The sequence below is a fragment of the Bufo bufo genome, chromosome 2 (assembly GCF_905171765.1).
Source record: "Bufo bufo chromosome 2, aBufBuf1.1, whole genome shotgun sequence".
Taxonomy (NCBI): Eukaryota; Metazoa; Chordata; class Amphibia; order Anura; family Bufonidae; genus Bufo; species Bufo bufo.
In genome coordinates this window covers 333,749,742-333,775,089 of record NC_053390.1, presented here as the reverse complement: position 1 = coordinate 333,775,089, position 25,348 = coordinate 333,749,742, and positions in this window count along the sequence as shown.

Sequence of the window (25,348 nt, the reverse complement as noted above, 5' to 3'; positions counted from 1 at the left end):
TCCACGATCCATTTGGATATCTTCCCTATCAACTTTTGATGTTCTTTTATGCGCCTAGCATGGTGACCACCGGTAACGGGGAATCATTGTTCGATTTCGGAGCGGGAGCCTGATAAACAGCTACTGCTACTACTTCAAAGCAAGGCACACAATCCATTTTGATATCTTCTCTATCAACTTTCGATGTTCTTTTCTGTGCCTACCATGTTGATCACAGTTAGCGGCGAATCAGGGTTCCACGCCGAAGAGGGAGCGTGAGAAAGAGATACCACATCCAAGGGAGGTCAATGGCTCCAATGTGATCGAGCGGAAATGTGGGACAAGTTGTTAAAGTTGAAGCATCGAATGAAAGTTGGGGGCACGCGCAATCGAAGACAAATTTTTGAAATTTTAGTCCCTGTCACCTATGCAGAGCAGGGGTTTTTCATTGCCAAAAATTGGTTAATTTCACCCACAAATGGAGCAGACAGTTTTTAAAAATTATGCAGAGCAGGGGTTTATTCACGGCAAAGCTGTGTTCGTGTCACCCACCGATTAGACAATTTTACAAATATTAGGTCCGTGTCACCTATGCAGAGCAGGAGTTTGTATACGGCCAAATTGGTAAAATGTCACCTGACAAAGTAACTGACGATTTTTTTTCATTTATGTCCCTGTCACCTATGCAGAGCAGGGGTTTATTCACGGCAAAAATTGTAAAATGTCACCCAAGAATGTAACAGATGCTTTTGCACCCTGCTCCCTCTTTTGCTGTGCTGGTGCCTCTGTGCGACCACTGCCTCTTCCTCCGAACTAGACAGGTCACTGGCATGACCTTGATTCTATGTGGGGTCTAGTATCTCATCATCCGCCACATCATCTTCCACCTACTCCTTACCCCTGCCCTCCTTGTCGGTCTGCATACTGCATAAATCCGCAGCAGTTGGCATCTGTGTTTTGTCATCATCAGAGACATGCTGCGGTGGTCTTCCAATGTCCTCTTCCTGAAACATAAGTGGTTGGGCATCAGTGCACTCAATCTCTTCCACTTCTGGTGCAGGGCTATGTGTATGGCCCATGGAAACCCTGCCAACAGAGTCATCAAAAAGTATAACAGACTGCTGCATGACTTGGGGCTCAGACTGCTTGGCTGATTTGCAAGGGGTTTAGGTGAAAGACTGATGGACATTGGCTGCAGGTGCCAACTATGATCTTTCAGCAAGAGACTGGGTGGGAGACAATGTGAAGGAACTGGAGGCACTGTCAGCAACCCAATCTACTATCGCCTGTACTTGTTATGGCCTCATCATTCGTAGAGCCGCATTAGGCCCAACCAAATAACACTGAAGGTTCTGTCGCCTACTCGCAACTGAGGAAGGTGTTTCACTTGTGCGTGTAACTGGCACAGATCGATCACGTCCTCTCCCTGCAACAGGAGCTCCACCAGCAGCACCACGACCGGAGCCACGTCCTTTATTTGATGCTCTCCTCATTCTCTGCAAATTTAGGATCTTGCCCAAAATATATAACAGCAGTATCTAACGCTTGTATTTCACACTGACAAATGCATCAAAGGCCCCAAATGTAGGGTATTGCCAAAAATGGGTGTTTTTTTTAAACCCAGAATATTATGGCAGTATTTTAAGCTTGTATTTCACACTGACAAATGCAGCAAAGGCCGCTAATTTAGTATTTTGCCGAAAATAGCAGTTTTTTTTAATAACAGAATATAACAGCAGTATCTAACACTTGTATTTCACACTGACAGATGCAGCAAAGGCCCCAGATGTAGGGTATTGCCCAAAATGGGTGTTTTTTTAATAACAGAATATAACAGCATTATCTAATGCTTGTATTTCACATTGACAAATGCAGCAAAGGCAGCTAATTTAGTATTTTGCCCAAAATAGCTTTTTTTTTTAATAACAGAATATAACAGCAGTATCTAACACTTGTATTTCACACTGACAGATGCAGCAAAGGCCCCAGATGTAGGGTATTGCCAAAAATAGGTGTTTTTTTAAACCCAGAATATTATTGTAGTATTGCAAGCTTGTATTTCACACTAACAGATGTAGCAAAGGTCGCAAATTTAGTATTTTGTCCAAAATAGGTGTTTTTTAAAAACAGAATATAACTAGTATCTAACGCTTGTATTTCAAACTGACATATGCAGCAAAGGCCGCAAATTTTGTATTTTGGCCAAAATGGGTGTTTTTTTTAAATAACAGAATATAAAGGCATTATTTAATGCTTGTATTTCACACTGACAAATGCAGCAAAGGCTGCTAATTTATTATTTTACCCAAAATAGCTTTTTTTGTAATAGCAGAATATAACAACAGTATCTAACGCTTGTATTTTACACTGACATATGCAGCAAAGGCCGCAAATTTAGTATTTTGCCCAAAATGGGTGTTTTTTTAGTAACAGAATATTATTGCATTATTTCAAGCTAGTATTTCACGCTGACAGATGCAGCAAAGGCTGAAAATTTATTATTTTTCCCACAATGCGTGTTTTTTTAATAACAGAATAAAACAGCAGTATCTAACGCTTGTATTTCACGCCGACATATGCAGCAAATGCCGCAAATTTTGTATTTTGCCCAAAATGGGTGTTTTTTTAAACCCAGAATATTATTGCAGTATTTCAAGCTTGTATTTCACACTTACAGATGCAGCAAGGACCGCAAATTTATTATTTTTCCCAAAATGGGTGTTTTTTTAATAACAGAATATAACAGCAGTATCTAACGCTTGTATTTTAAACTGACATATGCAGCAAAGGCCGCAAATTTTGTATTTTGCCCAAAATGGGTGTTTTTTTAATAACAGAATATTATTGCATTATTTCAAGCTAGTATTTCACGCTGACAGATGCAGCAAAGGCTGCAAATTTATTATTTTTCCCACAATGGGTGTTTTTTTAATAACAGAATAAAACAGCAGTATCTAACGCTTGTATTTCACGCCGACATATGCAGCAAACGCCGCAAATTTTGTATTTTGCCCAAAATGGGTGTTTTTTTAAACCCAGAATATTATTGCAGTATTTCAAGCTATTATTTCACACTTACAGATGCAGCAAAGACTGCAAATTTACAATTTTGCCCAAAATGGGTGTTTTTTTAATAACAGAATATAACAGCAGGATCTAACGCTTGTATTTCACACTGACAAATGCAGCAAAGGCCGCTAATTTAGAATTTTGCCAAAAATAGTTGTTTTTTTAATAACAGAATATAACAGCAGTATCTAACACTTGTATTTCACATTGACAGATGCAGCAAAGGGCCAAGATGTAGGGTATTGCCAAAAATGGGTGTTTTTTTTTAAACCCTGAATATAATTGCAGTATTTCAAGCTTGTATTGATGTAGCAAAGGCTGCAAATTTAGTATTTTGCCCAAAATGTGTGTTTTTTTTAATAACAGCAGTATCAAACGCTTGTATTTCACACTGAAAGAAGAAGCAAAGGCTGCAAATTTAATATTTTGCCCCAAATTGGTGTTTTTTTTAATAACAGAATATAACAGCATTATCTAATGCTAGTATTTTACACTGACAAATGCAGCAAAGGCCGCTAATTTACTATTTTGCCCAAAACAGCTGGTTTTTTTATAACAGAATATAACAGCAGTATCTAACGCTTGTATTTCACACTGACATATGCAGCAAAGGCCGCAAATTTAGTATTTTGCCCAAAATGGGTGTTTTTTAATAAAATAATATTATTGCAGTAATTCAAGCTTGTATTTCACACTGACAGATACAGCAAAGGCCCCAGATGTAGAGTATTGCCAAAAATGGGTGTTTTTTTAAACCCAGAATATTATTGTAGTATTGCAAGCTTGTATTTCACACTGACAGATGTAGCAAAAGCTGCAAATTTTGTGTTTTTTTTAATAACAGAATATAACAGCAGCATCTAACACTTATATTTGACACTGACAGATGCAGCAAAGGCCCCAGATGTAGGTTATTGCCAAAAATGGGTGTTTTTTTAAACCCAGAATATTATTGCAGTATTTCAATCTTGTATTTCACAGTGACAGATGCAGCAAAGGCCGCTAATTTAGTATTTTGACCAAAATAGCTGTTTTTTTATGACAGAATATAACAGCAGTATCTAACGCTTGTATTTCACACTGACAGATGCAGCAAAGGCCCCAAATTTAGTATTTTTCCCAAAACGGGTGTTATTTTTTAATAACAGAATATTACAGCATTATCTAATGCTTGTATTTCACACTGATAAATGCAGCAAAAGCTGCTAATTTAGTATTTTGCCCCAAATAGCTGCTTTTTAATAGCAGAATATAACAGCAGTATCTAACGCTTGAATTTCACACTGACAAATGCAGCCCAAATGGGTGTTTTTTAATAAAATAATATTATTGCAGTAATTCAAGCTTGTATTTCACACTGACAGATACAGCAAAGGCCCCAGATGTAGAGTATTGCCAAAAATGGGTGTTTTTTTAAACCCAGAATATTATTGTAGTATTGCAAGCTTGTATTTCACACTGACAGATGTAGCAAAAGCTGCAAATTTAGTGTTTTTTTTATAACAGAATATAACAGCAGCATCTAACACTTATATTTCACACTGACAGATGCAGCAAAGGCCCCAGATGTAGGGTATTGTCAAAAATGGGTGTTTTTTTAAACCCTGAATATTATTGAAGTATTTCAAGCTTGTATTGATGTAGCAAAGGCTGCAAATTTAGTATTTTGCCCAAAATGTGTTTTTTTTAAATAACAGAATATAACATCAGTATCAAATGCTTGTATTTCACACTGAAATAAGCAGCAAAGGCCGCAAATTTTATATTTTGCCCCAAATTGGTGTTTTTTTTAAATAACGGAATATAACAGCATTATCTAATGTTTGTATTTTACACTGACAAATGCAGCAAAGGCCGCTAATTTAGGATTTTGCCCAAAATAGCTGTTTTTTTAATAACAGAATATAACAGCAGTATCTAACGCTTGTATTTCACTCTGACATATGCAGCAAAGGCCGCAAATTTAGTATTTTGCCAAAAATGGGTGTTTTTTTTAATAAAATAAAATTATTGCAGTATTTCAAGCTTGTATTTCACACTGACAGATGCAGCAAAGGCCCCAGATGTAGGATATTGCCGAAAATGGGTGTTTTTTTTAAACCCAGAATATTATTGCAGTATTTCAATCTTGTATTTCACACTGACAAATGTAGCAAAGGCCGCCAATTTAGTATTTTGCTCAAAATGGGTGTATTTTTATGACAGAATATAACAGCAGTATCTAATGCTTGTATTTCACACTTTCAGATGCAGCAAAGGCCCCAAATTTAGTATTTTGCCCAAAATGGGTGTTTTTTTTAATAACAGATTATAACATCATTATCTAATGCTTGTATTTCACACTGACAAATGCAGCAAAGACTGCTAATTTAGTATTTTGCCCAAAATAGCAGTTTTTTTAATAACAGAATATAACAGCAGTATCTAACGCTTGTATTTCTCACTGATATATGCAGCAAAGGCCGCAAATTTAGTATTTTGCCAAAATGGGTGTATTTTTAATAACAAAATATTTTTGCAGTATTTCAAGCTTGTAATTCACACTGACAGATGCAGCAAAGGCCCAAGATGTAGGGTATTGCCAAAAATTGGTGTTTTTTTAAACCCAGAATATTATTGTAGTATTGCAAGCTTGTATTTCACAGTGACAGATGTAGCAAAGGCTGCAAATTTAATATTTTTCTCACAATGGGTGTTTTTTTTTTAACAGAATATAACAGCAGTATCTAATACTTGTATTTCACACTGACAGATGCAACAAAGGCCCCAGATGTAGGGTATTGCCAAAAATGGGTGTTTTTTTTAAAACCCAGAATATTATCGCAGTATTTCAAGCTTGTATTTCACACTAACAGATGTAGCAAATGCTGCAAATTTTGTATTTTGCCCAAAATGGGTGTTTTTTTAATAACAGAATATAACAGCAGAATCTAACGCTTATATTTTACACTGACATGTGTAGCAAAGGCCGCAAATTTTGTATTTTGCCCAAAATGGGTGTTTTTTTAATAACAGAATTTTATTGCAGTATGTCAAGCTTGTATTTCACACTGACAGATGCAGCACAGGCTGCAAATTTTGTATTTTTCCCCCAATTGGTGTTTTTTCTATACCAGAATGTAACAGCAGTATCTAACACTTGTATTTCACACTGACAGATGCAGCAAAGGCCCCAGATGTAGGGTATTGCCAAAAATGGGTGTTTTTTTAAACCCAGAATATTATTGCAGTATTTCAAGCTATATATTTCACACTGACAGATATAGCAAAGGCCGCAAATTTAGTATTTTGCCCAAAATGGGTGTTTTTTTTAAAACAGAATATAACAGCAGAATCTAACGCTTGTATTTCACACTGACAGATGCAGCAAAGGCCGCAAATTTTGTATTTTGCCCAAAATGGCAGTTTTTTTAATAACAGAATATAACAGCATTATCTAATGCTTGTATTTCACATTGAGAAATGCAACAAAGGCCACTAATTTATTATTTTTCCCACAATGGGTGTTTTTTTAATAACAGAATATAACAGCAGTATCTAACGCTTGTATTTCACACTGACATATGCAGCAAAGGCCGCAAATTTAGTATTTTGCCCAAAATGGGTGGTTTTTTTTAAACAGAATATAACAGCAGTATCTAACGCTTGTATTTGACACTGACAGATGCAGCAAAGGCCGCAAATTTAGTATTTTGCCCAAAATGTGTGTTTTTTTAATAACAGAATATAACAGCATTATCTAATGCTTGTATTTCACACTGACAAATGCAGCAAAGGCCGCTAATTTATTATTTTACCCCTTTTAGCTTTTTTTGTAATAGCAGAATACAACAGCAGTATCTAACGCTTATATTTTACACTGACATATGCAGCAAAGGCCACAAATTTTGTATTTTGCCCAAAATGGGTGTTTTTTTAATAACAGAATTTTATTGCAGTATGTCAAGCTATATATTTCACACTGACAGATATAGCAAAGGCCGCAAATTTAGTATTTTGCCCAAAATGGGTGTTTTTTTTAAAACAGAATATAACAGCAGTATCTAACGCTTGTATTTCACACTGACAGATGCAGCAAAGGCCGCTAATTTAGTATTTTGCCCAAAATTGGTGTTTTTTTAATAACAGAATATTATTACAGTATTGCAAGCTTGTATTTCACACTGACAGATGCAGCAAAGGCCCCAGATGTAGGGTATTGCCAAAAATGGGTGTTTTTTTAATCCTGGAATATTATTGCAGTATTTCAAGCTTGTTGTCACGAGGGTGTCGAGGACCACGCCTGACTCCGTTATACCCGGGGTCAGGAAGTCGCAGCGGTTGGCTGCACGCTCTATTTAAGATAGGGCTGTTTTCCTTATGGTAGCTTTCTGGGTTTGCTTAGCAAACCCTTTTGGCTCACTCAGGGATCCGTAGCTCCTTCTCCTCAGCTGTTCCTTGTCCAGCACTCCCAGACCTCCTTATATTTCTCTCTCACACTTCTCTGGTTGCCAGAGATAGAGCTTCCTGCCTGGACATCTATTCTGACCTTCTGGAGCTGTGTTGCTGCGTTCGCTGGTAGTTGGTCCAGTACGCTACCCTCCAGATCCCTGTTGGACCTTTTTGGTTTATTGTGGTCGCCCACCTGGGTGTATGTGTTTGTATGTTTTGTCTGTCCTCTCCCTGGTGTTTCCCTCTTAGTGATAGTGGTGTGGACTAGCGATCCCACCGGCCTGTTCACTATCCAGGGCTCATATTAGGGAAAGCCAGGGTTTAGGCACGCGATCGCCGCACGGGTGAGGAACCCGTCTAGGGACGTCAGGGCAGTCAGGTGCCAGCCGCAAGGTGAGTTAGGGGTCACCACCTTTCCCTCTCCCTTGGGCAGGGCTTTCCCTGTTTTCCTCCCTGTGCGTGTCGTCGGTCATTACATTATCTCTGGCCTTTATTTTGTGTAGGTAAAAAAAAATATAAAAAAATAAAAATTTTTACCTACTTAGAATCCAGTATGGATCAAATTGCTGCTCTGTCCAAACAATTTCATGGCCTGTCTTTGGAGGTGGTAGGATTGAAGGCGTCGGTCCTCCAGCAACAGCAGCAATTACAACTGACTGCAAGCCCAGCGGTTGCTACTGGTAACCAGGTTGTTGCGGAACCCAAGGTCCCTCTCCCTGACAGATTTTCTGGGGGAAGGGACAAGTTTTTGACATTCCGTGAGGCCTGTAAGTTATATTTTAAACTGTGCCCTTACTCCTCTGGTAATGAAGATCAGCGGGTGGGGGTTGTTATTTCCCTGCTGCAGGGGGATCCGCAGTCCTGGGCGTTCTCTTTACCTACTGATTCCCAGGCTCTTCGGTCAGTGGATGAGTTTTTTGGGGCCTTGGGTCTCATATATGATGACCCTGACCGAGTCGCCCTGGCTGAATCAAGATTACGGAGACTCTTACAAGGAGAGCGGCCGGTAGAGGAGTATTGCTCTCAATTCCGTAGGTGGGCTACGGATACCCAATGGAACGACCCGGCTCTCAGGAGTCAGTTCTGCTCTGGGTTATCCGAAAGGGTTAAGGATGCGCTTGCATTATATGAGACCCCCTTTTCCCTTGATGCGGTTATGTCCCTTTCTATCCGAATAGATAGACGCCTTAGGGTCAGGTTGAAAAAACCGGAGCAATTGGTAACCCCTCCCAAGCAGCAGTTAGTCTGTACGGACTTAGACGAGCCTATGCAGCTAGGAGGAACTACTCGTCAGGTCCGTCCTCCTGAGGCTCGCCGTAGGCGTGGGGTTTGTTTTTTTTGTGGGGAGAGGGGTCATTTCATTAATGTCTGTCCTTCTTTCCTCAGAAACAAAAGACCGTCGGAAAAACTACTAACCCCAGGCTGTGTGGAGGATGTCAGCCGGGGGGTATACGTTTCCTCCATACGTACATCGCAATTTGTGTTGCCAGCGGTTATTATTTTTGGTGATAAGACGGAGACTATTTCTTTCTTTCTAGACAGTGGAGCAGGGGTAAATTTGATAGATGCCCATTTTGCCCGCACTTTGGGTTTGTCTCTCTGTACTTTACAGAGACCCATTCCCATATTCGCTATTGATTCTGCTCCCCTGTCTCAGAGAAACCTCACGCACATGGTTCATAATTTACACCTTCGGGTAGGGGACCACCATAATGAGATGCTTTCAGGTTATGTTCTGGAGGGGCTTCCCACTCCGGTAGTGCTGGGTCTTCCCTGGTTGGTAGCGCACAATCCAGTGGTGGATTGGCAGGCCAGGGAGATATTGGAGTGGAGTGAGCAGTGCAGAGAAAATTGCTTAAATAGCAATTGCTTAGTCGCCTCCATAACTACCCTACCTACATTTATTTCGGACTTTGAGGATGTTTTTTCTGAAAAGGGTTGTCAGAAGTTACCACCTCATCGTCCTTATGTTTGCCCGGTTAACCTTATTCCCGGCGCAAAATTACCCAAGACCAGGTTATATAATCTTTCGGGTCCAGAGAGACAAGCCATGAAAGATTATATCTCCGAGAGCTTGGCTAAGGGACACATCAGACCCTCTTCTTCACCCGTGGCTGCAGGGTTTTTCTTCGTTAAAAAGAAAGATGGGGGCCTGCGTCCTTGCTTAGATTTTCGCGAATTAAATCAGATAACCATCCGAGACCCATACCCTCTACCTCTCATTCCTGACCTGTTTAATCAGATTGCGGGTGCTAGGTGGTTCTCCAAACTTGATCTTAGGGGTGCCTACAATCTGATTCGTATTAAGGCGGGGGATGAGTGGAAGACAGCGTTTAACACCCCTGAGGGGCATTATGAAAATCTAGTTATGCCTTTCGGTCTGACCAATGCTCCTGCCGTCTTTCAACATTTCGTTAATGACATTTTTAGTCATCTAATCGGCAGGTTTGTGGTAATATACCTAGATGATATTTTAATTTATTCGTCCGATCTGAAAACACATGAGGTGCATGTCAGACAAGTACTGCAGGTCCTACGGACGAATGAATTATATGCTAAAATTGAAAATGTGTCTTCGCCGTTCAGGAGATACAATTCCTGGGTTATTTTTTATCTGCGTCAGGTTTCCGTATGGATCCTAGGAAGGTCCAGGCAATTTTAGATTGGGATCTTCCTGAGAACCTCAAAGCACTACAACGGTTCTTGGGCTTCGCGAATTTCTATAGGAAATTCATTAAAAATTATTCACTTATTGTAAAACCGCTTACTGACATGACTAGGAAGGGGACTGATTTTTCTAAATGGTCTGACGCCGCTAAAGTTGCTTTTTCCTCTCTAAAAGAGAGGTTTACCTCAGCACCTGTACTGGTCCAACCTGATGTCTCTCAGCCTTTTATTGTTGAAGTCGATGCGTCAGAGGTGGGAGTGGGGGCGGTGCTGTCTCAGGGTCCGTCTCCTGGCAAATGGCGTCCTTGTGCTTTCTTTTCTAAAAAACTATCTGCAGCAGAAAAGAACTACGATATTGGCAATAGGGAACTATTAGCTATTAAACTTGCGTTTGAGGAGTGGCGTCATTTCTTAGAGGGGGCAGTCCACCCCGTCACTGTAATTACGGACCACAAAAATCTTCTGTACCTCGAATCAGCTAAGCGTCTCACCCCTAGACAGGCTAGGTGGTCGCTATTTTTTACCAGGTTTAACTTTGTGTTTACCTATCGTCCTGGGGCAAAGAACACCAAGGCTGATGCACTATCTCGTTGTTTCCCTGGAGGGGGTAATGTGAGTGATCCGGTACCCATTCTTCAAAGAGGAGTGGTTGTTTCTGCGGTACACTCTGTTTTGGAGGGGAAGGTGTTAGAGGCCCAGGGGGACGCCCCGGTCTCTTGCCCCTCAGAGAAATTGTTTGTACCGTTGAACTTACGTTTCGAATTATTAAAGGAACATCATAATTCGGCACTTGCTGGGCACCCGGGTAGTAAAGCAACCTTGGAACTATTGTCTCGTCGTTTTTGGTGGCCAAGGTTGCGTCAGGATGTATTGGATTTTGTGTCTTCTTGTTCTACCTGTGCGCGCGCAAAAGTTTCACATACACATCCTGCAGGGTCTCTATTACCACTCGTCATTCCCAATAGACCGTGGACACATCTGTCAATGGATTTTATCACTGACTTACCTTTGTCTGCGGGTAAAACAGTTATTTTGGTAGTAGTGGACAGGTTTAGCAAAATGGTACACTTCATTGCGTTACCCGCACTACCTAATGCTAAGACTCTTGCTCAGGTATTCGTCAGTGAAATCGTGAAGCTTCACGGGGTCCCCTCAGATGTTGTTTTCGGATCGGGGTACCCAGTTTATGTCTAAATTTTGGAAAGCTTTTTGTTCTCGTTTGGGGGTACACTTGTCCTTTTCCTCTGCTTTCCATCCTCAGTCGAATGGACAGACTGAGCGTACCAACCAAAACCTTGAGACATATCTAAGATGTTTTGTGTCTGAAAACCAAGAGTTGTGGTCATCATATTTACCGTTAGCTGAGTTTGCCATAAATAATCGTCGTCAGGAATCCACTGGCAAGTCACCATTTCTTGGTGCATATGGTTTTCATCCCCAATTCTGTACTTTCAAAGAGGGGGGGTCTTCTGGGGTTCCCGAAGAGGAACGGTTTTCGTCATCTCTTTCATCGGTATGGCAGAAGGTGCAAGCTAACTTGAAAAATATGGGAGGTAAATACAAATGCATGGCTGATAAGAGACGGTCGCCAGGTCTGGACCTAGGAGTGAATGACTATGTGTGGTTGTCTACTAGGAATATTAAATTGAAGGTTCCCTCTTGGAAACTGGGTCCTAGGTTTATTGGCCCTTACAAAATTGTAGCCATCATCAACCCCGTGGCTTTTCGCCTGGAGTTACCTCAGACTTTTAAAATTCATAATGTTTTTCATAAGTCGTTACTCAAAAAATATGTTCCACCTCTAGAACCATCACCGCTGCCACCCCCTCCTGTTGTCGTGGATGGTAACCTAGAATTTCAGATATCCAAAATTGTTAATTCTCGTCGGGTCCGCCGCTCTCTTCAATATCTGGTGCATTGGAGAGGTTACGGTCCCGAGGAAAGAATGTGGGTTCCTGCGTCTGAGGTAAACGCCGACAGGTTAGTTCGGGTTTTTCATGCCTCTCATCCTGGGAGACCTGGTCCTGAGTGTCCGGAGGCCCCTCGTAGAGAGGGGGGTACTGTCACGAGGGTGTCGAGGACCACGCCTGACTCCGTTATACCCGGGGTCAGGAAGTCGCAGCGGTTGGCTGCACGCTCTATTTAAGATAGGGCTGTTTTCCTTATGGTAGCTTTCTGGGTTTGCTTAGCAAACCCTTTTGGCTCACTCAGGGATCCGTAGCTCCTTCTCCTCAGCTGTTCCTTGTCCAGCACTCCCAGACCTCCTTATATTTCTCTCTCACACTTCTCTGGTTGCCAGAGATAGAGCTTCCTGCCTGGACATCTATTCTGACCTTCTGGAGCTGTGTTGCTGCGTTCGCTGGTAGTTGGTCCAGTACGCTACCCTCCAGATCCCTGTTGGACCTTTTTGGTTTATTGTGGTCGCCCACCTGGGTGTATGTGTTTGTATGTTTTGTCTGTCCTCTCCCTGGTGTTTCCCTCTTAGTGATAGTGGTGTGGACTAGCGATCCCACCGGCCTGTTCACTATCCAGGGCTCATATTAGGGAAAGCCAGGGTTTAGGCACGCGATCGCCGCACGGGTGAGGAACCCGTCTAGGGACGTCAGGGCAGTCAGGTGCCAGCCGCAAGGTGAGTTAGGGGTCACCACCTTTCCCTCTCCCTTGGGCAGGGCTTTCCCTGTTTTCCTCCCTGTGCGTGTCGTCGGTCATTACACTTGTATTTAGCACTGACAGATGTAGCAAAGGCTGCAAATTTAGTATTTTCCCAATAATGGGTTTTATTTTTAATAACAGACTATAACAGCAGTATCTAACGCTTGTATTACACACTGACATATGCAGCAAAGGCCTAAAATTTTAAAAGGCCTAAAATGGGTGTTTTTTTAAATAACAGAATATTATTGCAGTATTTCAAGCTTGCATTTCACACTGACAGATGTAGCCGCAAATTTAGTATTTTGCCCAAAATGGCAGTTTTTTTTATAACAAAATATTATTGCAGTATTTTAAGCTTGTATTTCACACTGACAGATGCAGCAAAGGCCCCAGATGTATGGTATTGCCAAAAATGGGTGTTTTTTAAAACCCAGAATATTATGGCAGTATTTAAGCTTGTATTTCACACTGACAAATGCAGCAAAGGCCCCAGATATAAGGTTTTGCCAAAAATGGGTGATTTTTTTTAAGCCCAGAATATAATTGCAGTATTTCAAGCTTGTATTTGACTGTCACAAAAGCACATATGCTGTGCTGGTGCACTGAACTTGCATAAAATGGCCGCTGTCGCCTACCTAACTAACAGACGGATAAAAGTTATTTTTCTGGTTCACTGGGCTCAGGGCAGGGTAAAAAAATTGTGCACTGCACCCACAAAACAAAATTGCTGTAGATCACTGAGTTAAACAAGCACTTAAAAGATTATTTCCTATTCTCTCCCTCACAGTAGCAGCATCCCATCCCTACACTAATAAGAGCAGAGTGACATGCAGCTCTACGTGACTCCAGCTTATATAAAGGCTGGGTCACATGCTGTACTGGCCAATCACAGCCATGCCATTAGTACGCATGGCTGCGTTGGCTTCTAAGGGCACACAAGTTAAACGCTTGTTGATTGGCTGCTCTGCAGCCTTTCAAAAAGCGCCATTAACTCGCCGAACACAGAACCCAAACTTTTACTGAAAAGTTTGGGTTTGGGTCCAGGGTCCAAAAATCCTAAATTTCGGTACGAACCCGAACTTTACAGTTCGAGTTCGCTCAACCCTAATGGTGAACTCACTAAAAGATTTCAAGAGTTGCCTGGATGTATTTCTGGTGTGTGTTTTATAATTATTAGATTTCTGGTGAAGTGTCATTGATCCAGAGAGTTGTTCTGATTGGAGTCGGGAATACATTTTTTCCACTATAATTAGGAAAATTGGCTTCCACCTCATGTTTCTTTTTGTCTTTCTCTGGATCAACTTACAGGAGAAAAGGCTGAACCGGATGGACAGATGTGTTTTTTCAGCCTTACAAACTACGTTATTATGTTACTATCTAAACTGGAGTTTCCAATATATAAGCCCCTGGAAGCCTCTTCAGAACTGAATTTCTCCCTAAAAAAATAAGGTTTCAAAATGTTCTTAAATTTTTTTTAAAAAATTGCTGCCAAACTTATAAGCTTTCTATGGCCCCCCAAAAAATAATTGTGCAATTGAAAATGATGCCATCTTAAAGTGGACATATCATAAATGTTAACTATTTTCTGTTGAATGACTTTGTCTTAAAATCAGAATAAATCAAATTTTCTAAATTGAAAATTCTATATTTTCAGTTATTTTTGTTCTTTTTTCTTTATAAAAAAAATTATAAAATATATCAGCAAATATTTACCACTAACATAAATCACAGTGTGTCATGAAAAAACTCTCTCAGAATCAAGGTAAAGGTATGTAAAGCATACCTTTAAACAAATGTCATGGACTGTATATGTATGGCGTATGTTCTCTCTTTAAAGATGGCGCCTGCTCCTGAGTGGAGTGGGTGCCATAGCCTCTGGGTGCCTATTGCTTTACATAGCAGATATGTGAGGCGTAATGTCAATTTGGACCACGGTATCTGAGGCAGCTTACGCCAGTAGTGCTGCACTCCTGGGGCCTGAACAGCTTCCCTGAGATGAGATTAGGAAAGCCATTCATTTGTTGTGCTAGGCTGGAGCCTAAACGAAGATACCAGGCCTATCACAGGTATATTCCAATGTAGGCCTGCAGGTGGCAGTTCTTCATTGAAATATACTGAATTTACCATATACTACTGTATTAAATCACAGTGATATATGGAAGAAGCAATCTAATGATTGCACATTCAGGTCCTCTGGAGGGGAGCTTAAAAAGTTTTAAAAAAGTAAAAATCAGTAAACAATAAAAAATAAAGATCATATGCACTGCCGCATTAAAAAAATTCCTGCAAATATAAATGTATTTATCCCATATAGTGAATGCAATAATGGGGAAAAAAAGCTAAATGCCTTTGCAGTTTTTTGTCGCTTCGCCTCCCAAAAAAATGAATAAAAAGTGATCAAAAAGTTATACACACTCGAATATGAGCCTTCACAGAGCTCTGTAGATGGAAATATAAAAAATAGTGGCTAGAATATGGTGATGCAAAGAAAATAATATTATTTTTCCAATGTTTCTTTTGAGTATTAAAACACAAAAAAGCTATATAAATGTGGTATCGCTGTAATCGTACTGACCTGGAGAATTTAAGGTAACAGGTTAGCTTTACCGCATAGGGAACGGCATAAAAACAAAACCCATAAAACCATGGCACAATCAAATTTTTTACAATTCCATCACATTTGAATTTTTATCCAGCTTCCCACTACACCGTATGCAACATGTTCCACAAAAACAAGCCCTCATAGTCTATGTGAACGGGAAAAATAAAAAAAGCTATGCTCTGGGAAGGCAGGGAGTAAAAAACAAAAACGACAAAAAATGGAAAATCACCATGTCCTCAAAAGGTTAAATAAAGTTAAGTGGCTATTAAAGTATTGTTGTACTATTTGTGTTGTAAAGAGGTATCTCTTTGCTAAGATACCTGGGGGTTGAGGATGATGTCATGATTTTTAGATAGATCCATCATCTATTCTACTTTTAAATTAATCTATAATCGCTGTAATTTGTCCAGGACAATTTGTACAAATATGTCAATACTTGTCTATTCTCTGACGGCTAATGTTTAGGTGAGCCCTAAACAGGGCTTTCTGCTGTAGACGTTATTATGGTGCTAATGACGCTAACCACACATGGCCTGACATCTTTCACCCAGGAAAACTTATCAAAGGTAGCTGACGTGTAAAATAACAGACAGACATGGCTGTAGCAATGGATGCATAGTACAAACAGTATACGGTAGTTAGTACACATCGCTGGAACACTGCGGGGGGGTCACTTCACACTATGGTTGAGCGAACCAGTTCGGACCGAACTTTGCTATTTTTCAGCAGCAGACGAACCAAATATTTTCAGATTTATTTTGGCACTTAGTCCAATTTTGATGTATATGTCGGTGGGAAAAAAACACTAGGGAGGAGGAAGAAGGGTTCTCACATGATCCAAAGAGGAAGTAGGGGGAGGGCTTGCCCTGATTGGCTAGCAGGCTGACAGACAGCCTGGATGAGCCAATCAATGCTGCAGAAGGCAGCAGATGCCCTAGCAGAACGAGCAAAATGCCATTTTGTGCTGGGCTGTGAGAGAGGGTGGTGCAGTGTCTGCCACAAAAATGATCTTAGGGAGTCAGGGAGAGTGAAAAAACAATCAGGGACAGTCAGAAACCAATCAAGCATGTATGCCAATGCAAGGGAGAGTGAAAGACTTTACAAAGAAGAAGAGGAATTTTGTGCGTAGAATAACAGGGAAGCTGAAAGCCAAGGATGAAGCAGTGAGGACCTGTGGCTACTGTGCCTCCTAGCAGAACTGCAGCTGCTGCAAACCTCAAAAGCAGCTACCTGCAAGAAAATACTTAAATTTTTTCCCCCATTTTCACAAAAATCCTTTTTTTTTTTTTTTTTTGGGGGGGGGGGGGGTATTGAATTCAATTAAACAAGCATATATGTGATCAGTAAATTCAGTACACTAAAACACAGGCATGTTTTTCTCAATATCTGACATGAAATCTGAATAAACCTTCCCTGTTTTTTGGTCAATTTGGATTATCATAATTATTATTATTTGCCAAATGCCAGAATAATGAGAGAGAATGTTTTAAGGCATTTTTATTACTTTCTGCAATGTCAAAACTTTACATACATTAAGATTACTATGCCTTTAAACAATTCTGGATTGCCCATATGATGATATCATGTGTTTGGAAGCTTCTGTTAGGTTTGTTGGCAACATCTGAGTAAATTAGAGACACACATGTGGATGTATTTAAATGCACACCTGAAACACACTGCTCCTTTGTGTAGCATCATAGGAAAGTCTAAATAAATCAGCCAAGATATCAGGAAGAGAATTGTGGACTTGCACAAGTCTGGCTTAACCTTGGGTGCAATTTCAAGATACCTGAAGGTGCCTCGTTCATCTGTACAAACAATTATATGCAAGTACAAACAAGATGGGAATGTCCAGCCATCATATCGCTCAGTAAGGAGACAGGTTTTGTGTCAAAGAGATGAATGTACTTTGGTCCAACATGTGCATATCAACCCAAGAACAAAAGCAAAACACCCTGTGAAGATGATGGTGGAAGCTGGTAAGATTGTGTCAATATCCACAGTGAAACGAGTACTGTATCAACATGGGCTGAAAGGCCACTCTGCCAGGAAGAAGCCATTAATCCAAAAGAAACATAAAAAAGCCAAAATAATGTTTGCAAATGCACACAGGAACAAAGACCTACATTTTTGGAGACATGTCTTGTGGTCTGACGAAACTAAAATTGAACTTTTTGGCCATAATGACCATCGTTACGTTTGGAGTAAAAAGGAAGAAGCTTGGAAGCCTAAGAACACCATCCCAACTGTGAAACACGGTGGTGGCAGTCTCATTGTGTGGAGTTGTTTTGCTGCAGGAGGGACTGGTGCACTTCACAAAATAGATGGCATCATAAGGAAAGAAGATTACAGTGCCTTGCAAAAGTATTTGGTGCCTCACAGCCTGGAAGTAACATGGATTGTTTGAAGATTTGCATCATTTAATTTACAGAACATGCCCACAACTTTGAAGATGTTTTTTTTATTTTTTTTATTGGGAAGCAAACAACAAATAGGACAAAATAACAGAAAAAGTCAATGTACATAACTATTCACCCCCCTAAAGTCAATACTTTGTAGAGCCACCTTTTGCAGCAATGACAGCTCCAAGTCCCTTTGGATAAGTCTCTATGAGCTTGCCACATCTTACCACTCCTTCAAGTTGGATGGTTTGCGCTTGTGAACAGCAATCTCTGACCACAGATTTTCTATTGGATTGAGAGCTAGGCTTTGACTAGGCCATTCCAACACATTTACATGTTTCCCCTTAAACCACTCGTGTTGCTTTAGCAGTGTGCTTGGGGTCATTGTCCTGTTGGAAGGTGTACCTCCATCCTAGCCTCAAATCACGCATAGAGTGGTACAGGTTTTGCTCAAGAATATCCCTGTATTTAGCACCATCCATCTTTCCCTCAACTCTGACCAGTTTCCCAGTCCCGGCTGCTAAAAAATATCCCCACAGCATGATGCTGCCACCAGGGGATGGTGTTCTTTGGGTGATGTGATGTGTTAGGTTTGCGCCAGACATAGTGTTTTCTGTTTTTTTGCTGAAAGTAATGGCTTTCTTCTGGCCACTCTGCCATAAAGCTCAACTCTATGGAGCGTACGGCTTATTGTTGTCCTATGTACAGATACTCCAGTCTCTGCTATGGAACTCTGCAGCTCCTCCAGGGTTACCTTAGGTCTCTGTGCTGCCTCTTGGATTAATGCCCTCCTTGCCAAGTCCGTGAGTTCTGGTGGGCGGCCGTCTCTTGGCAGGTTTGCTGTTGTGCCATGTTCTTTGCATTTGGTTATGATAGACTTGATGGTGCTCCTGGGGATAATCAAAGATTTGGATATTTTTTTATAACCTAACCCTGACTTATACTTCTCAACAACATTGTCCCTTACTTATTTGGAGAGTTCCTTGTTCTTCATGGCAGTGTTTGGTTAGTAATCCCTCATGCTTAGGTGTTGCAGCCTCTGGGGTCTTTCAAAAAAGATGTGTATATGTAATGACAGTTCATGTGACACGTAGATTGCACACAGGTGGACATCATTTTACTAATTATGTGATTTCTGAAGGTAATTGGTTGCACCAGAGCTTTTTATGGCCTTCCTAACAAAGGGGGTGAATACATACGCACATGCCAATTTTCTGTTTTCTATTTCTAAACAATTGTTTTATTTATATATTTTTCTCATTTCACTTCACCAACTTAGACTATTGTGTTCTGATCCATCACATAAAATTCAGATTAACAAAACAATGAACTTGAAGCTGTAATGTAACAAAACACGAAAAAAGTCAAGGGGGGGTGAATACTTTTTCAAGGCACAGTATGTGGAAATACTGAAGCAACATCTCAAGACATCAGCCAGGAAGTTAAAGCTTGGGCGGAAATGGGTCTTCCAAATGGACAATGACCCAAAGCATACTGCTAAACTGGTTACAAAGTGGCATAAGAATGATAAAGTCAATGTTTTGGAGTGGCTATCACAAAGCCTTGATCTTAATCCTATAAAAAAAATTTGGGCAAAGCTGAAAAGGCAGGTGCGAGCAAGGTGACCAACAAACATGGCTCAGTTGCACCAATTTTGTCAGGAGGAATGGGCCCATATTCCGACCAACTATTGTGAGAATCTTGTGGAAAGATATCCAAAACGTTTGACCCAAGTCATACAGTTTAAGGGCAATGGTAACAAATATTAATGAAATGTATGTAAACTTTTGACTTTGCAGAAAGTGATAAAAATGCCTTAAAACATTCTCTCATATTATTCTGGCATTGGGCAAATAATAATAATTTTGGTAATCCTAACCTAGTGATGGACGAACATTGGCCGGGACGGATCACGAACGCGATCAAATGTTCGGGGCGGGCCCCATTCACTTTAATGGCAGGCAAACCTGAAAAACCTTCAGGTCATATTTGCAGCCACCAAATACTTAGTAGAAGTGTGCAAATAGTCCCACAACATGGACAGTGACAAACTAGAGGGGGATCAATGACAAAACGTCAAACAAAAAATATGTATCTTAATCAGGGGACATTTTTATGCGTCTTAAAGGGAAATTCTCTAAAATGTGTCCTGTTGGAGACTTTTTTTTTTTTAGGCCACGGGAGTACGTTGTTCCATTGTCATTTGTCACTATCTGTAGCTGAGGTAACGCAGCAAAACCACAAATCAATGCTGCATTACCCAAATGCACTATATAGAAAGTATATAATTGGCATATCACACCCCTGCTTCAATCATTATTTTGGAGGGGCAACTGGTATATCACACCAGTAGAAATTATTTGTTCCAATGGCTTTTGTCCCTATCTGTAGCTGAAGTAGCACAGCAAAACCGCAAACCAATACTGCACTACCCAAATGCACTATATAGAAAGTATATAATTGGTATATCACACCCCCGCTTCAATCATTTTTTTTAGGAGGAAACAGGTATTTCACACCAGTAGAAATTATTTGTTCCAATGTTGTTTGTCACTCTGTGTAGCTGAGGTAATGCAGCTAAACCACAAACAAATGCTGCACTACCCAAATGCACTATATAGAAAGTATATTATTGGTATATAACACCCCTGCTTCAATCAGTTTTTTTTGGGGGGCAACTGGTTATATTACACCAGTAGAATATTATTTGTTCCAATAGAGTTTGTCACTTTGTGAGCTGAGGTAACGCAGCAAAACCGTAAACAAATGCTGCACTACCCAAATGCACTATATAGAAAGTATATAATTGGCATATAACACCCCTGCTTCAATTAGTTTTTTGGGGGGGCAACTGGTTATATCACACCAGTAGAAATTATTTGTTCCAATAGCGTTTGTCACTCTGTGTAGCTGCGGTATCTCAGCAGACCTGCATACAACTGCTGCACAATACAAATGCACTATAATGTACTTTCTATGTTAGAAAGTATTTTATAAGTATATCACACCCCTCAGTAAGCCACACCTATTGATAGCACACCTATATCAGTCCTTAAAAGGACTTTTGCGGCCCTATTAGCTAGCGTTTGGTGTCCCTAACAGTCTGTCCCTGCTCCACACAGCAACCTCTCCCTACACTGGCAAAAGACTGAATGTTAAATGGCAGCCAGATCAGGTTTATTTATAAGGTAGAGGGTATGTTCATGTGCTGAAACGTCTCAATTGGCTGTCCTGTACCACCAGATGGATGTGTCATGGGTCAAAGTTCTCTGCAAAAAACGACCGCCGGGCGAACCGTGCATATGTGTCTTTTTATATAGTGTATGTAAACTTCTTGTTTCAACTGTATTCAGTTTCCACATGGTCTGAATTACAATTTTTTGGGGGACTTGTTCAATTTAATTAAACCAGCACATAGGTGATAAGTAAAATTGAGTGTCAGACCTGGGCCTCAATCAACTGTTTTAATTTATTTTATATCCACACGGTTGGATTTTTTTGGGGGGAAGATTGTTAAATGTAATTAAACCAGCATATATACATGTGATTACTACAACAATACACAAGTTAGGGCACAAAATTATCTGTGAGAGATAAAGAATTTAGGGCTAAATCCATCTCACTTTATTTCCAATAAATTTTTTGGTTGTTGTTAATTACTGTATATTCAAATCAGCATATATAAGCCAATACACAAGGTACATAGTACACAACAGGCCCAGAAATGTCAGGACTACAGAAGGGTTCCAAACGAAAGACCCAGAGCCAGAATGTGGATAGAAGCAGCACCAGTTATCTGGCGAAAAGTAGTAGTAGTAGGCCGCAGTTGTCTCAGCTGGCTTCAGAAAGGCGCAACATTATTGTTGAGGAGAAAGAGAATGAGATTGTGTTTTGGATGGCTCACTCATCCTCTCAGTCACAGGAGGATACCATGGAGGTGACTTTGGAGTTCCTCTTGCCCATTCTTGCAGCCCCAGTGCAGCCCTCTCAGTTTTCACTGCCCATTCCTAGAGGGGTACCTTACATTTTCTTAAGAAGTGGCAAGAAAACCCCACCACACTCTATGACAAATAGTCAAGAAAGTTTCCCTGTTGACGACTTGTGTGAGAACCGTCACCGTTTAGGTTGCCCTGAGAAGGAGTTTGGGGACGAGGCTGGGGACATCATGCATAACTGTGTTTTGTGGTGGGAATAGTGGCACCTGTATCTATGGCATTGGCGGTTGAGGCAGCGACAGTCAAGGAAAATGCAGAGCAGGGGAGGGAAGCCAGGAGCCCACCATGATATCTTGCATTTTGATAAAAGTGGAAGAGAGGGTGAGGAATCCGATGACAATTGTGTGCTGGAAAGGATGTGGGATCTGTATTGGGGTGCTGAGAAGGAGGCAACATCAGTGGAGAAGGGCAGTGGCTTCAGCAATAAAGAGCAGAGTCCACGTACCTCCCAATCAACAGTCATGGCAACGTCTGCTTCGGGATCTGGTGATGCTGCTAACACTGTGGGTGGGTTAGGTCCAGAATGTGCCAGAGCTAAGGCCAGATTGGCTGCCTGTAGCTCTGTGCAAGCAAATCCCGTATGGCACTTTTCCCCACAAGGCGGGCACACAAAACTACAGTGGTGTGCAAGATCTGCAGGATTAAAATAAGCCGTGGCCGTTCAACACAATTATAGGTTTCAAAGGTCTATGTCAGTACATGAGGTGGTATCATCGAATCCTTTGGGAAAATACAACTGCCCAGCATTCCCAATCAGAACAAGTCTGTCTTCCTTCTCCTGGTCCTCTCTGTGACAGCCAACCCACACCCCCAAGCAATATGGAATCTTTGTCATCATCATAATCACCTTCTTTTCCTGCTAAGACTCCTCCTTGTCTTTGGTTCCATCGTGAGACATCTATAACAGAATGTTCAACCATGAAAAAACTTTTCTCCACCAGCAATTAGCTTGTCTACAAGCTGAACCCCAACCTGGCCATGTTTTTGTCTGTGCAGTCACTGCAATACCATTTTGGAGCAGCTGTTACAGGCAAGGACAGTACATATATTTTTACGGCCCACTGTCAATGCAGAATCCCAGCAACATGGGCAGATCCTTTTCACCCACTCCCACCGTATGGCTCCCACAGCAGGCACTCTTCCTCCATGAACACAGTCCAGTCCCCAAAAGCAGCAGGGCACAGCCTATCTTGCACTACCCCTCTTTCTTATGAGATATGTCAAGTAAAGCATTGTCATGTTGTGTTTGAGTTGAACGGCCTGGGCAACAGTAGCCACACCACCGAACTGTTGAGCTAAAGTACATTAAGCAGCAAACATCCCACCTGCTGTCACCCCACTAACTCCAACTGGGCAAGGTGGTCAGTGACAATGGGGGAAATATACTGGCCGCCCGTACCTGGGGGAAATAACACATGCCTTTTAAAAAAAGCAGTGGCTTACGCAATGTGCTGGGAATGTCCAGGAGAGTCTCTCTTTTTTCAGCCATTCTCACATGGTGAGGAATGTTCTCCTGGACTTGCAGAATCAGAAATGTATGCAGCTACACTGTTTAATCCACAACGTTCCAACTCGCTGGAATTCAACATTGCACATGCTTGAGCGTCTGTATAAGCAGCAGAAAGCCGTGAAGAGTTTTGTCATGCACCAGACCGCCTCAGCAGAGAGCATGTCTTGTTTCCAAGTCGGGCAGTGGCAGCTCATGCAGTTCATGTCGCAGTTGTCCCTCACTCCCCTCATATTTATTTTTGAAGAGACGCTGACACTCATGCAACAAATGGCAACAAAGAAGGAGGAAGAAGAACAACTAACACATTTTGCTGCCCACTATGTAGCTGTTGGGGACCCACAATGATAAATTCCCATGGGGGAGGAGGAGGAGGGGCTGCCATGCTTTTAGACCCTCGCAATCAAGGTAAATTGGGGGAATTTTTCCTTTTTTCACAGAAAGGGAGGACAAATTACGTTATTACCAGGAAACACTCTGTACACAGCTTGCCGCACTTACAGCAAGCAGACGCCTGATGCCAGCATGCATAAAAGCGATGCCCCTCTCTGCCCCCTGCAGAATCACCCCCCTCCTGCCACCACCAGCAGCAGAAGCCTCAGCAGCCATTTCAGTCTCCTCAACATGATGGAGCAGTTTTTCCACATGCAGCACCAGGCTAAGGCCAGTCTGCAAGCCAACAGCTTCCACCTCAACGCCCAGGTTTAGGCCTACCTAAACCCTGGCCAATTTGGGGAGAATACCCTGTTCCCTCACCCCATGGATTTCTGGGCAGGCCAACTGGAACAGTGGCCCGAACTGGCAAAGCACTCTCTATTTCTTCTTTATTGCCCAACCTCCAATGTCATCTTGGAGAGGGTTTTTCAGTACCGAACTAAGTTGTCCTCCACCAGTGTCCAAAACATAACTTTTATCAAAATGAACCAAGCCTGGATTTAGGAGGATTTTCACACTCCTCTGGCTGAGGCTAATGAATATATCTGGCCTTGCTGGCAGGTCTCCATCTTGCCACTCTTGCTGCCTGCCTGCCTGCCTGCCGGAGGCAATCATGCCACTGCTGCGACCTCCCTACCATCACGTTATGTGCGGCTGATGCCACCACCACCATGATGCCACTGCTGCGACTTGCCTACCATTATGTTCTGTACGACGGCTGCTGCCACCTCCATCATGATGCTGCCTGCCTGCCAACATGTACCATATGGCTGCTGCTGCTTCTCACTGCTAATCTCCTACTGCCACCACCATTAGTGCAAAGCATCTGCCACTACTACTACTACCACCACTACTACTACCACTACTACTATTACTACTACTACCTATCCATAGACAGTCATGTATGTTCCATGCTATGCTACTTCTGCTGCCACTTCTATTGCGGCCTCATGCCACTATATCCATACCTTACCCTTTCCACATCCACAATGCATTACTGTTGTTCACAATTAAAAGGGAGAATTTTTTAGGCTTGTTCACAACAAGCCACTTTTTTCTTCTGACAATGAACACTTGTAGTACAGGCACGCATTCCGACCCTGTCAAGGCATACATTTTGGAAGCTTGGACCCCAACGCCATATTTTTTTTAATCCCATAACACAAGTTATGGAAGCTTTGGAATATGAAAAAGAATAACACATGTGCCAGTGTGGTGTGTTTTTAAACACGGTGTATGTTAATGCCATCAAACATGCATTTACCCATAGCTATGTATGTCAGTGTCAATCAGACATCATTTACTATTGCTATTGTGTTCCAGAGCTTGGGGAAGGGAAAAATAAAAAAAAAATCATAAAAAATACACTAAAATAGATAAGTTTTCCTAAAAATTTTGAGTCCTAGGAGGCTAGAGGGGATTATATACCAACTTTTAGGGCAATTGGAGCAACTTTTGTCTAAAGTACGGCAAACCGAAAATCTCAAGTGGTTTGCTCATCTTTAAAAACACAAGTTGAACCAAAATTTTGCATTGGCCTATAATAACACTAGTCAATGAAAAATATATGAGGTCGGAATGATTGCTAATGCAGTTGTTGCTCTCC